Here is a 13171-nt window from a genome sequence, read left to right as displayed (position 1 = left end):
AACCAGAAGATTTGATCCTTAGAACAGGGGTTTCTATGGGTTTTTCTTTTTTTTTACCGGTCTACTTTCTATCGGGTTGGTGGTAGTGGCAAACTTATCATTTCATTGGATGCCGTAGTCACCTATCTTTCTGATTGGCTGCCTCGTCTCTATAGGCAACCAGACACTTTTTGCCTCTAGCCGAGCTCTCTCAGCCAATGGGATAGAGTTGCTTTGCAGCCAGCAAGTTGCAACAACGACCCACTAGTTATTTCACCCACAATTCTGCAGATATAATAACACAGCTGGTAATTATGACGAGAGAGAGAGAGAGAGAGAGAGAGAGAGCAGGGACCCCCCACTATTGTATATATTATTGCGTTGCAGATTTTCAGATTTCATAGATAGCTCCATAGCAGGGTTGCCCTCTTAATAGTAATGTGAAAAAATAAAAATCTTCCACCGTAGTCTAGTGAAAACCCATCTCTTCATCTCTAGTTCGTAGCACTTAGTAACTTATATATAACTTATATATATATATTTTTTTTGTACATTTTTATCCCACGATTTTGTAACCCATTTTTCACCCCTGTGTCAATCATCTAATGTGATCCTGGGCTCTACACACCCTCCACCAACCTAGTCCCCATAAATGGGGGACAAGGGGAGAGCAACAGACTTGAACTCATGCTTCCTTCATGCCTGAGTGTCCAAGTTGCTCCTTTACACCTGACAGGGGGGAGTTTCCCTGGTTGGACATAGCGCCTGGAAAGAACACGTTATTCCTTTCCCCTCCATCATGCGCCCCGGCTGGCCAGGGGGAGGCAGTTTAGAGACCAGGATTACTGCATGTTTTTTGTGAGGGTACCTACCCTATATAGGGACACGGGGAGAACATGCAAACTCCACACAGAAAGGCCCTTTCGCCAACCCGCCTTCGGGTATGGGCACTGATGACGCGGAGGAGGAAACACGCCGCCAGCACCCACAGCGTCCCGAGCGGGAATCGAACCCAGGACATTCTAGCTGTGAGGTGACAGCACTACCAACTGTGCCACCGTGCCCCTTGTAACTTTTTTTTATTTTTATTTGTTCTTGCTTACTGTAAATCGCTCTGGATTAAGAGCGTCTGCTAAATGCCTAAATTGTAAATGATATACACTATCCAGACGCCTAAGTACGTACAGTAACTAACTCATTGTGGTAGCAGTAGATCAGATTGATCAGATTAAAGGAGCATTCAGTGATTTGGGTGATTTGGAAACCCCCCCCCGGTCCGCACCGGTAACACGATGTACATGCAGTGTGTGAGTGGCGACCACCGCGGCTCAGTGACGTCATGTTGTAGTTTTAGTAAAAACAGAGAGATGTGTTGTGTGAGCGGTGACCACCGCGGCTCAGTGACCTCATGTTGTAGTTTTAGTAAAAACAGAGAGATGTGTTGTGTGCAGCGGTGACCACCGCGGCTCCGTGACCTCATGTTGTAGTTTTAGTAAAAACAGAGAGATGTGTTGTGTGCAGCGGTGACCACCGCGGCTCAGTGACGTCATGTTGTAGTTTTAGTAAAAACAGAGAGATGTGTTGTGTGAGCGGTGACCACCGCGGCTCCGTGACCTCATGTTGTAGTTTTAGTAAAAACAGAGATGTGTTGTGTGAGCGGTGACCACCGCGGCTCAGTGACGTCATGTTGTAGTTTTAGTAAAAACAGAGAGATGTGTTGTGTGCAGCGGTGACCACCACGGCTCAGTGACCTCATGTTGTAGTTTTAGTAAAAACAGAGAGATGTGATGTGTGAGCGGTGACCACCGCGGCTCAGTGACCTCATGTTGTAGTTTTAGTAAAAACAGAGAGATGTGTTGTGTGAGCGGTGACCACCGCGGCTCAGTGACCTCATGTTGTAGTTTTAGTAAAAACAGAGAGATGTGTTGTGTGAGCGGTGACCACCGCGGCTCAGTGACGTCATGTTGTAGTTTTAGTAAAAACAGAGAGATGTGTTGTGTGAGCGGTGACCACCGCGGCTCAGTGACCTCATGTTGTAGTTTCCGGTGGTCAACCTCTTCACACTGGACTATGAATAGGCCTTATAGCACGGCCATAGACTCGCCTGCAGACAGAACATGTTTTTATTTGTATTTTTAATGGCCGTGCAGGCTATAGCGATTCAGGAGCTGGAGCCAGGCTGGAGTTTAAGGGTGCTATTGTTGTGTTTACAGTTGTTTATGTAATATTAAGGACCTTCCAATTATACTCAGAGGGCAGACATTCCTGCAGTGTTCTCTGCAGACCGCCCAAGTGGCGGCATGTGATATGAACCCTGTTCTGGTATGCACTGTGTGTGTGTGTGTGTGTGTGTGTGTGTGCGTGTGCGTGTGCGTGTGCATGCGTGGGTAATCTGTGTACAGGTATATGCCGCTCGCTGCCCCCTGTCTGTCAGACATGAATGGGTCCATCGTCCGGCGAGAGCGAGCAGACGAAACAAAGACCTCCCGACACAGAGGAAGCCCTGTGTTCAGGGCAGGCACACTGAGGATGGATGCCAAGGAAAAGTTTAATTTGTGTGGCGCTGTTATGAGAACGTCTTCTGTGTAGAGCCAAATAATAATAGCAATAACGTTTTCCCAAAAGTGGTGTTAGTAGGCTACTTAAGGCTGCTAAAAGCAATAATAAGTCAAAGTTTTAAGGACCTATTGTTTTATTTTTATTTTTATTTTTATTTTTTTAATCGACCAATGACAACGCTTCTAGGAAAATCTTTGAATGCAGATTGCGGCCCCCTAGATGAGTCACCAAGGGGCCAGTGAGGCACTCCAACGTTGAAGCACGGGGCCCTAGTGGTAAGAGGAAGGACTGCAGGCGGACCCGTGGATTCATGACGAGGAAACCCCGTGCAGCTGGGTGTTAACATTGAGCGCTCGGTTGCACTTCCGCACGGAAATGCGCCCAAAAAGGCGGAAATAGACGGTCCAGCCGGGTGCTTCAAAACGCCACTGAGCAACTTCCACTGAAATGAATAGCGGAGGGGGCAGAGCTTCGCGCCAGATCAGTCTCTATCCTTTTAATACTCTATGTGTGTCACAGACTACATTATTTGGGAGCGTTCTACCCATTGCTGGCTGTGTGAATACCAAAAAAAAAAAAAACAAGTCACTTAAAGGAACATTTCACACCTGGACGAAACTGCAGTCACTCAATGTTAGTATAGTATTTGTATAGATAACAGTAGCACAAATTGAAATGTGCACCCTACATATGGCCAGAAAAATAATGAAGTCTGTGTGTTTGACTGGATTGCTGAATTCCTACAATGCTTGAGTGCACTTCCCCTCCATGCAGCGAGGGCTGCATGGTGGTGTCACTTTGTAGTCCAGGACCATGTTCATGACACGTGTTTGGCCATGAACATGGAGTCATAACTAAAATATATATATATATAAAAAATATATATTACACACATGAAAACCCCAAGAAAGTGTTCCTTGTGTCCTAAACATCATTAAAATAAGCTCTGGTTGCAAAAGGGGTGAATAAACGCCATATCTGCTCCAAGCAAGCTGCTACTTATACATTTTGCTGTGGCTTTAGCCTGCTGCCGAGCAAAATAATTTAGGCTATATATACATATTCACTAGTATTCACCATATAGAAAAAGGGTTGTTTGGGAAAATGATCAAAAAGGGTGAGGTAAATTATTTAAAGATCTTCAGGTTTGATCTGGCAGTGCCAGCCAGCGGCCTAGTCCATATAGCATGCTAACACAGACTGTTGGCTTTTAGTCCACTATAAGTGCTCGTGAAGAGACAAAGTGTTGTGTCGGAGTCCTGTGATTTAGACAAACTGCTGTTCTCTATAGCCATGGACACTAATAAGCCGCAGCTGTGATATGTTGTGCGGCCGAGGAGACAGAGGGAGAGAGAGAGAGAGAGAGGGGGAGGGGGGGGAGAGAGAGAGAGAGAGGGAGAGAGGGAGGGGGGGAGAGAGTGAGAGAGAGAGAGAGGGAGGGGGGTAGAGAGTGAGAGAGAGAGAGAGGGAGGGGGGGAGAGAGAGAGAGAGAGGGGGGGGGGGAGAGAGTGAGAGAGAGAGAGAGAGAGGGGGGGGAGAGTGAGAGAGAGAGAGAGAGAGAGAGAGGCAAATTAACACTCATCTTTTACTTTCTGTAATAACAACCTAAAACATTCAAACCTTGGTTGCAAAAAAACTAAAGTTGTCCTTTAAAGCTGCTATATAAGCAATAATATGTCAACGTTTTAATGACCTTTTTTTTTACAACTATTACGCACATCACACAACCATTTAACACACAACATACAACTATTACACACAAGTTAGACAACATATATACAACTATTACGCACATCACACCACCATTTAACACACAACATACAACTATTACACACAAGTTAGACAACATATACAACTATTACGCACATCACACAACCATTTAACACACAACATATAACTATTACACACAAGTTAGACAACATATATACAACTATTACGCACATCACACAACCATTTAACACACAACATACAACTATTACACACAAGTTAGACAACATATATACAACTATTACGCACATCACACAACCATTTAACACACAACATATAACTATTACACACAAGTTAGACAACATATATACAACTATTACGCACATCACACAACCATTTAACACACAACATACAACTATTACACACAAGTTAGACAACATATATACAACTATTACGCACATCACACCACCATTTAACACACAACATACAACTATTACACACAAGTTAGACAACATATATACAACTATTACGCACATCACACCACCATTTAACACACAACATACAACTATTACACACAAGTTAGACAACATATATACAACTATTACGCACATCACACAACCATTTAACACACAACATACAACTATTACACACAACATACATCCATTATTAGTTGTACAAGCGTCAAAAAAGCAGATTTGAGCCCAGATAATTAACATGAGGTTTGTACAGTAGCTGCCATGCACCCCAAACAGTGCCTCGGGTAGTTCAGTGAGCTCGCTGATTGGCTGAGCCACCCCTTTTTAATTGACATTTTACATTTGATCCCGGGGATCTTGCAAGGTGTGCAGTTAACCCATTCTGACCTGAGATCAGATTCTAAACATGTCTTGTACATCCTGATAGTTTACCATTCTGACCTGAGATCAGATTCTAAACATGTCTTGTACATCCTGATAGTTTACCATTCTGACCTGAGATCAGACTCTAAAAATGTCTTCTACATCCTGACAGTTTTCTGAAAAGCTATGTTTCTATGTCGGTCATTCTTCGATTTAAATAAAAAAAACCTAGCAGACCTACAAGCTCATAGCGCGCCACCGAGTGGCGCGCTATGAGCTTGTAGATCTGCTATTTTTCAATAGCTAAAATTTAGCTATTGAAAAATATCAGATAGCATCCAGATGGGTGTGGCCTATATGGGGAGATGCATCATTACCCAAAGCATCCAGGTGGGCGTGGCCTATATGGAGAGATGCATCATGACCCAAAGCATCCAGGTGGGCGTGGCCTATATGGAGAGATGCATCATGACCCAAAGCATCCAGGTGGGCGTGGCCTATATGGGGAGATGCATCATGACCCAAAGCATCCAGGTGGGCGTGGCCTATATGGGGAGATGCATCATTACCCAAAGCATCCAGGTGGGCGTGGCCTATATGGAGAGATGCATCATGACCCAAAGCATCCAGATGGGCGTGGCCTATATGGAGAGATGCATCATGACCCAAAGCATCCAGGTGGGCGTGGCCTATATGGAGAGATGCATCATTACCCAAAGCATCCAGGTGGGCGTGGCCTATATGGAGAGATGCATCATGACCCAAAGCATCCAGATGGGTGTGGCCTATATGGGGAGATGCATCATTACCCAAAGCATCCAGATGGGTGTGGCCTATATGGAGAGATGCATCATGACCCAAAGCATCCAGGTGGGCGTGGCCTATATGGAGAGATGCATCATGACCCAAAGCATCCAGGTGGGCGTGGCCTATATGGAGAGATGCATCATGACCCAAAGCATCCAGATGGGTGTGGCCTATATGGGGAGATGCGTCATGACCATAGAGTATTAAAAGGATAGAGACTGATCTGGCGCGAAGCTCCGCCCCCTCCGCTATTCATGTCAGTGGAAGTTGCTCAGTGGCGTTTTGAAGCCGCCGGAGGGACCGTCTATTTCCGCCTTTTTGGGCGCATTTCCGCATTGTTAAAAAATACAATTATTTTGCTACAACACGTCACTCGGCTACAACAGTTGTACAAAAAGCACATCAGTCCAATTGTGTGACCTATCCCAATAAAAATAAATTAAGCGATTTTTTAAAAGAGTATTTATTTACTTTTGATTTGTGTTATGTTAACAGATAATGAGTTCCACTGTTGGGTGGATCTATAAATAACAGTTTTTTTTAAAGTGTTTCTGTATTTGATTTTGGAAGTTCCAAATACCCTGAGCTTACCTATCTAGTTTGATATCTATGCTTTAGACCTGAACTAAATAATTGATCTCTGTAGAAATCTGGCTTTCCCTCAATGATTGCATTTCTGGTAAATGTTATAAGACTAGCATGTAATTTATCCTCTACAGTTAGCCATACTAAACTGTGGTGCATCCTAGCAACACTGGTTTTACAAGAGCAGTTCAGCACTAATCTTGCAGCATACATGTATACATGTATACAGTAATCTGAAACCTATCTTAATTACGTCACTTTTACTCCACTACAATTATTTGAAAACTTTAGTTACTAGTTACTTTGGCAATTTAAATTTTGATTATAAAACACACATTAACCATTACAGTTTTTTGTACACAGTTTTAACTTGTAAAATGTACATTTTGATGCCAATACTTTTGTACTTTCACTCAAGTACATTTTCAATTCCATACTTTTACTTGTAACGAAGTAGTTCTAAATTGCAGTATTGGTACTTTTACTTAAGTATACAACAATTGAGTACTTTTTCAGCGGTACTGATATATCTGTGAAAAAATATTAAATATAAAATAGTGAGAGTGAGAGTGATTTGCATGTTATGTGGCCAGCGTTTTGAACATACCAGGACTACCCCATTAAAACAAATACTATATTTCATATTAATATTAGGCTATATTATATACATATTTAAAAAATCTAAAAAGTTTACAAAATGTCTGCTGTGTGATGCTTCCCGTCATTATGATTAACCCATTTAGGCCGTTGACATTTAAAGAATGTATTTTTAAAATTATTTTGAAAAAACCATGTTTCTTCTATATCAGTGGTTCTCAATAATGCCAAGGACCCCAAAAAGTATATGTAATTGGCCGCCGACCCCCATCTGAAAATATGTTGTTCCAGGGACCCCTACATAAGCAAAGATTTGAGTTAAAAACTGAAACTCAAAACTAGCTAAAGTATAGGCTATAACATAATTTCTTAAAACACCAAAAGGGGTTCCTGTTCTGAATGGATTAAGAGTATATAAGGCTAAGTGGTTATACACGTAGCCATATACCTGCTGTGCTGCTTACTGTTTTATGTACAGCTGCATTGAATTGCCTTAATTGTTGCAACGTGCTCGACACAAATAAACCATAACTTGACCTTTCAAAGTAATTAATACCTGACAGCAGCGTATAGCTGGTAATGACCAAACGCTCCGTTCAACATTGGCATAGCTATACATTTCTTCCTTCCCTTCTTTGTGTATAACATCATACCCAGACAGAACGCTAGTCTCCCTAATAATAATAATAATTATAATTAGGGCTGTCAAATGATTAAAAAATGTAATCAGATTAATCACAGCTTCAAAATGAATTGAATCATGATTAATCACCATTCGAACTATGTCCAAAATATGCCATGTTTTCCTGTTTATTGTTGTGGAAATGGAAATATAAATGACACAAAGCGGATATACATTAAATACGTTAAATGAACACTGGCTTTTGGCCATGTAGACTGGGGTCCCCCAGGAGGAAGTCACTAAAGTTGCTCTGGAGAGGGATAGTCTGGAACACTCTGGTGGAGCTGTTGCCCCCGCAACCCGACTACAGATAAGCGGTTGATGATGGATGGATGGATGGATGGAGACTGGGGTCCCAGTCCAGAGATGAAAATCATAATGAAATGGCCTAGGCTACTTTCTATCAATTTAATTTGGGGGTCCTTGAAATTAAAATAGCTGAGAATCAATGGGTTAAACTGTAGACTATAGTTAATTCACAAAATACAATAATGTCACATGAGCATTTTTTAAACAGGGCTTGGTTTAGAGAAGCCTAAATGTTGCGCTAAAGTAATTGTTGAATAACATATAAATGTAGGTTTTAAGGCTAGAATGGCATTGTAGTGGACTATAGTGAGAGGCGATCGAGATTGTCTCTCCTTCATTGCGGGACTGCAGGACTAGTCTGGAGATAGTTAGTCGTGGATGAACAGCTTCTGTCAGTGTTTTGGTTCGTACCTGGAGTTGTGCATTATCTCCGCTGTGCACAGCAGCACAGGGGAACTGTCTTTTATATATCCATGGTCGTTTTCAGTTGCTTTCCATGTGCGACACAAAAGTACCATGTGTTTGTTTTGGTAATAGCCTGATAGCTACACACTAGGAACAGATTTTATTAAGAAAAAACCCGAAGCAAAACATAACAGATACAACAACAGTACAGGGTTAAAAAGATAAAAGGTTAAACGAGGGAGGGGGGGGGGGGACACATCCTAACCAGACCTCAGCTGGGGAAAGATAACCTGAAGAGGTGGGTTTTGAGTGAGGTTTTGAAAGAGAGGAGAGAGGGAGCAACTCTGAGATGGTTAGGGAGTTCATTCCAGAGTTTCCTTACCGTGGTGCTGTTGTATTAATAACAGCAAGCTCTCCTTACCGTGGTGCTGTTGTATTAATAACAGCAAGCTCTCCTTACCGTGGTGCTGTTGTATTAATAACAGAAAGCTCTCCTTACCGTGGTGCTGTTGTATTAATAACAGCAAGCTCTCCTTACCGTGGTGCTGTTGTATTAATAACAGAAAGCTCTCCTTACTGTGGTGCTGTTGTATTAATAACAGAAAGCTCTCCTTACTGTGGTGCTGTTGTATTAATAACAGAAAGCTCTCCTTACCGTGGTGCTGTTGTATTAATAACAGCAGTGCGGCGGCGAGGAGGAGCCAGGCGTAGGTGAGCTCCATTATCCTGCCAGCTTCCACCTCAAAGAGTTCCAAACTATATAAACTATGAGCAGCACAACGTCCGTCTTGCACGTGAACCTCAACCCGACAATCGCCCTCTCTTTAAGTCATAAAAACAGGTGAGTTGTGATTCTCGAAAATAAAATAAAAGCCCATTTAATCTAAACAAAACAAAACAAAAAAAGTTCCTAGAAAATACACTTTTGAGGTGTCTTCTCCAAAATGTCCCCTCTTAAATGGGTGATGCACCCTGGAGCAAATTTCAAAAATAAAAAAAGTTCCAGACGAAAAGGTTGTCCCAAGTCGAGCGTCCTCCTCGCCTCCCAAGGATCAATTAAGTGAAGACAAAAACAATTGCCTTCCAGGTGTTTACCGTTAAGAACTAAACCGAGCTGAAGCCTCGATGCTCAGAAACAGTCGGATGAAAGTGAGAGGCAGCAGCGGTGTGACTTCATAGAGCGTTTGGTCTTCAGAACAGAGGAGAAAACACACACGCGCGCCGTGTGTGTCACTGTGTGAATGGAGATGGAGATGAACGCGCTTGAAAGAATGATTTGGGAGAAAAGAGGAGAGAAGAGGAGGAGAGAATAGAGACAGGGGTGGCTATAGAACGTTAGATCTACACACAGTGCTGTCTCTCTCTGCCCCAAATGTCTGTATCTCTTCTCCCCAGTCCCTCTCTCTCTCTCTCTCTCTCTCTCACTCTCATTCTCTCTACCACCCACCCCCCCCCTCCAGGGGCTATCCTTGCGGAGTTCCCCACACGTGTGTGTGTGTGTGTGTGTGTGTGTGTGTGTGTGTGTGTGTGTGTGTGTGCACGCGTGCGTCAGACAGACAGACAGACAGACAGACAACATGACTGAAGTAAGAATGCATAACACGTTAATGTTCACAGAGTTTGACTTTATTGGCATTTCTGATCTCACTCCATGGTAAAACAGTCCCATATATAAACCTTCTCACATATCATTTGTTAGTATTGGATCAACGGTGTGAATAAAAATAAGTAGGCTAATTCCAATTGAACTATTTTGACCTGAGATCAGCTTGTAGATCTGCTATATTTTCAATAGCAACCCACGTTTTCAGACTCCATCATGGCTCGTAGCACTTACCCTACCCCCTTAGATAGCACTTTTTGTAGACTTTAGATAGCATTTGATACAGATTTATAGCATGACATGTAGACAGCACTAGAATTGCATTGTACAGTATTGTAGTCATAGCACTTCATAGTACTGTACACAATATGTACTATTATATATAGCATAGTACCTGTATGTATATAGTTTATAGTTTCATTATATAGATATTCCACTGTTACGTTCTTAGCTTACGCATGTTTCATGCTAACTACTTTTTATGTATGTGATGTATTGCCATACTTTTTGTTCTTGCTTAATGTAAATCACTCTGGATTAAGAGCGTCTGCTAAATGCCTAAATTGACACTTCGAAAATAGCTGATCTACAAGCTATTTTCTTATCGGCCTTGTGGTGGTTAATATGTTTTGTAATAATAATCAAATCTGTAACTACTAATTAAACTGTCAAATGGAGTGTATAGTGGAGTAGAAGTATACAACTTTTACTAAATGATATTGACAACTTCGTCAACAAATAAAAACTAGACTAAAAGACTATGACTAAAACTAAATCAACATTTGCTGTCAAAAGCAACAGCGCTGTTGATCTGCCCTGCATTTGCAACGGGGCAGCATAGCAGCCAGCCAAGGGGTGAGAGGAAGTTCACTTATAGAGCTGGGAAGAAATCATTTAACCCAATAACACCTGAGGCCCATTCTACAAGATGTCTTCTGAATCATGACAGTTTTCTGAAAAACCCCATGTTTCTATATGTCAGTGGTTCTCAAACTATTTCATGTCAAGGACCCCCAGAAGTATATGTAATAGGCCCGCGGACCCCCATCTGAAAATGTTTGTTGAAGTTAAAAACGTTCACTCTGAAAGAATATGTATTCACATTTTCATGATAAAAATAAATAAATAGCAGATCTACAAGCTCGTAGTGCGGCACTCAGTGCCGCGTTATGAGCTTGTAGATCTGCTATTTTTCAATAGCTAAAGTATACCATAATGCAGTTTTCTGAAAGAAACTGCATTATTAGTATGTTGCTGTACCAGTGGTTTCCAAACGTTTTCATGTCAAAACATTTTGGTTCCAGGGACCACCATGAAGCAAAGACTTGAGTAAAACATGTTTCCTTGACGATTAGTGTATGAAATAGCCTAGTATATAAAATATAGTATAACATAACGGTTAAAGGGGTTCAAATCTAAGAAATAAATGACACGGATGCTTTTCCCAGTTTTAATGTATTCAATCTCGGAGCAGCCTAGTGAAATTCTAGGCGGAGAAAGTGAAGAGGCATGCAGTTAAAGACAGGGCAAACGGATCATTTTACACGCTGGAAATGCAAATGATGTGGAACAACACAGTGCCTATGTTATAATTTGGAATTCTCATAAAAAGTATGTCAAACATAGGCTGGTCATTTTGGTTTACTTCAATGGCTAGATCTGCCCCACCCCAGCGTATAGAAGCTATCCAGTAAAATAGCATTTTATAATGTCAGGAGTGGAAGCCATGGGTTTTGCCACAGGACGTACATACCAGGCATATGCCCGGTGCTGGTGGTGGGCCTGTCGGTCTGGGCCAAAATGTCAAATTAGTTGTCTGGTGGCTGGCATCTCTCTTAGAGACAGGGTGAGAAGTTCAGTCACACAAGAGAGACTCGGAGTAGAACCGCTGCTCCTTCGCCTGGAAAGGAGTCAGCTGAGGTGGTTCGGGTCATCTGGTTAGGATGCCTCTCGGGCGTCTCCCTAGGGAGGTCCTCGACGCACGTCACACTGGGAGGAGACCCCCGGGGGCAGACCAAGGCGCAGTTGGAGGAAATACATCGACTCACTGGCCTTGGAACGTCTCGGAATCCCCCAGGAGGAAGTCACTAATGTTGCTCTGGAGAGATTAGATTAGATTAGATTAGATTAGATTAGATGTCTTTATTATCCACAAGGGAAAATTGTTTTTCTCAGGTCAATGCATACATTCAGGACAATACATACAGGACAATAAATAATTATACAATTATCAGCGCTGGGTCCAGTTCATCTGCCTGTGTGTGTGTGTGTGTGTGTGTGTGTGTGTGTGTGTGTCGGAAGTCTGGAGCTCTCTGGTGGAGCTGTTGCCCCCGCGACCCGACTACGGATAAGCGGTTGAAGATGGATGGATGGATGGATGTCAATGTGTTGGTGTTAAGGGCTTGTATTTCAAGTATATGTATGGGCCGCCCTCGACCCGAAAAGTCAGCAGAGTAGAGTATCTGCGCGCTGGTTGTGGTGGGCCAGTCTGGGCCAAAGTCCCACGAAAACGTCAGACTTTTTTGTCTCAGTCCAGCCCTGGTGGAATAGAAGCTCTGCACAAACACATGTACTGTAGTGTACAACATACTTAAAGCCATTCTGACCTGAGATCAGATTCTAAAAATGTCTGTTTGAAAATGACAGTTTTCTGAAAAAGCTACATTTCTACATGGCAGTCGTTCTTCGATTTTTTTTTAAATAGCAGACCTACAAGCTCGTAGCGCGCCACTCGGTGGCGCGCTATGAGCTTGTAGATCTGCTATTTTTCAATAGCTAAATTATAACATAATGCTTCAAACACCAAAAGGGGATCCTGCCCAAAATGGGTTAAGCCTTTATTAGGCTGTTTTCGACTGGTTGTGAACCACCACCCTGTCTAAATAATCAAACCAGGGGACCACTGTTAGAGTTGCGTGGTTTTTTTGTTGGTAACCCTTGCTACTGTATGCATCAGGTCTATAATGTATACGCATTACGCATTGTGTCTTATAATAGCAAATAGTTTTTTTTCCGTCTTACACAAAATATTAAACTCCCGTTGACAATGAATGGAGAATTTACGTCATGTGTGTGTCTGTGTAAAACGGTTATTTCCAC

Source organism: Protomyctophum parallelum, assembly GCF_964188405.1.
Source record: "Protomyctophum parallelum genome assembly, chromosome: 19".
NCBI lineage: Eukaryota > Metazoa > Chordata > Actinopteri > Myctophiformes > Myctophidae > Protomyctophum > Protomyctophum parallelum.
This window is presented reverse-complemented; position numbering follows the sequence as displayed.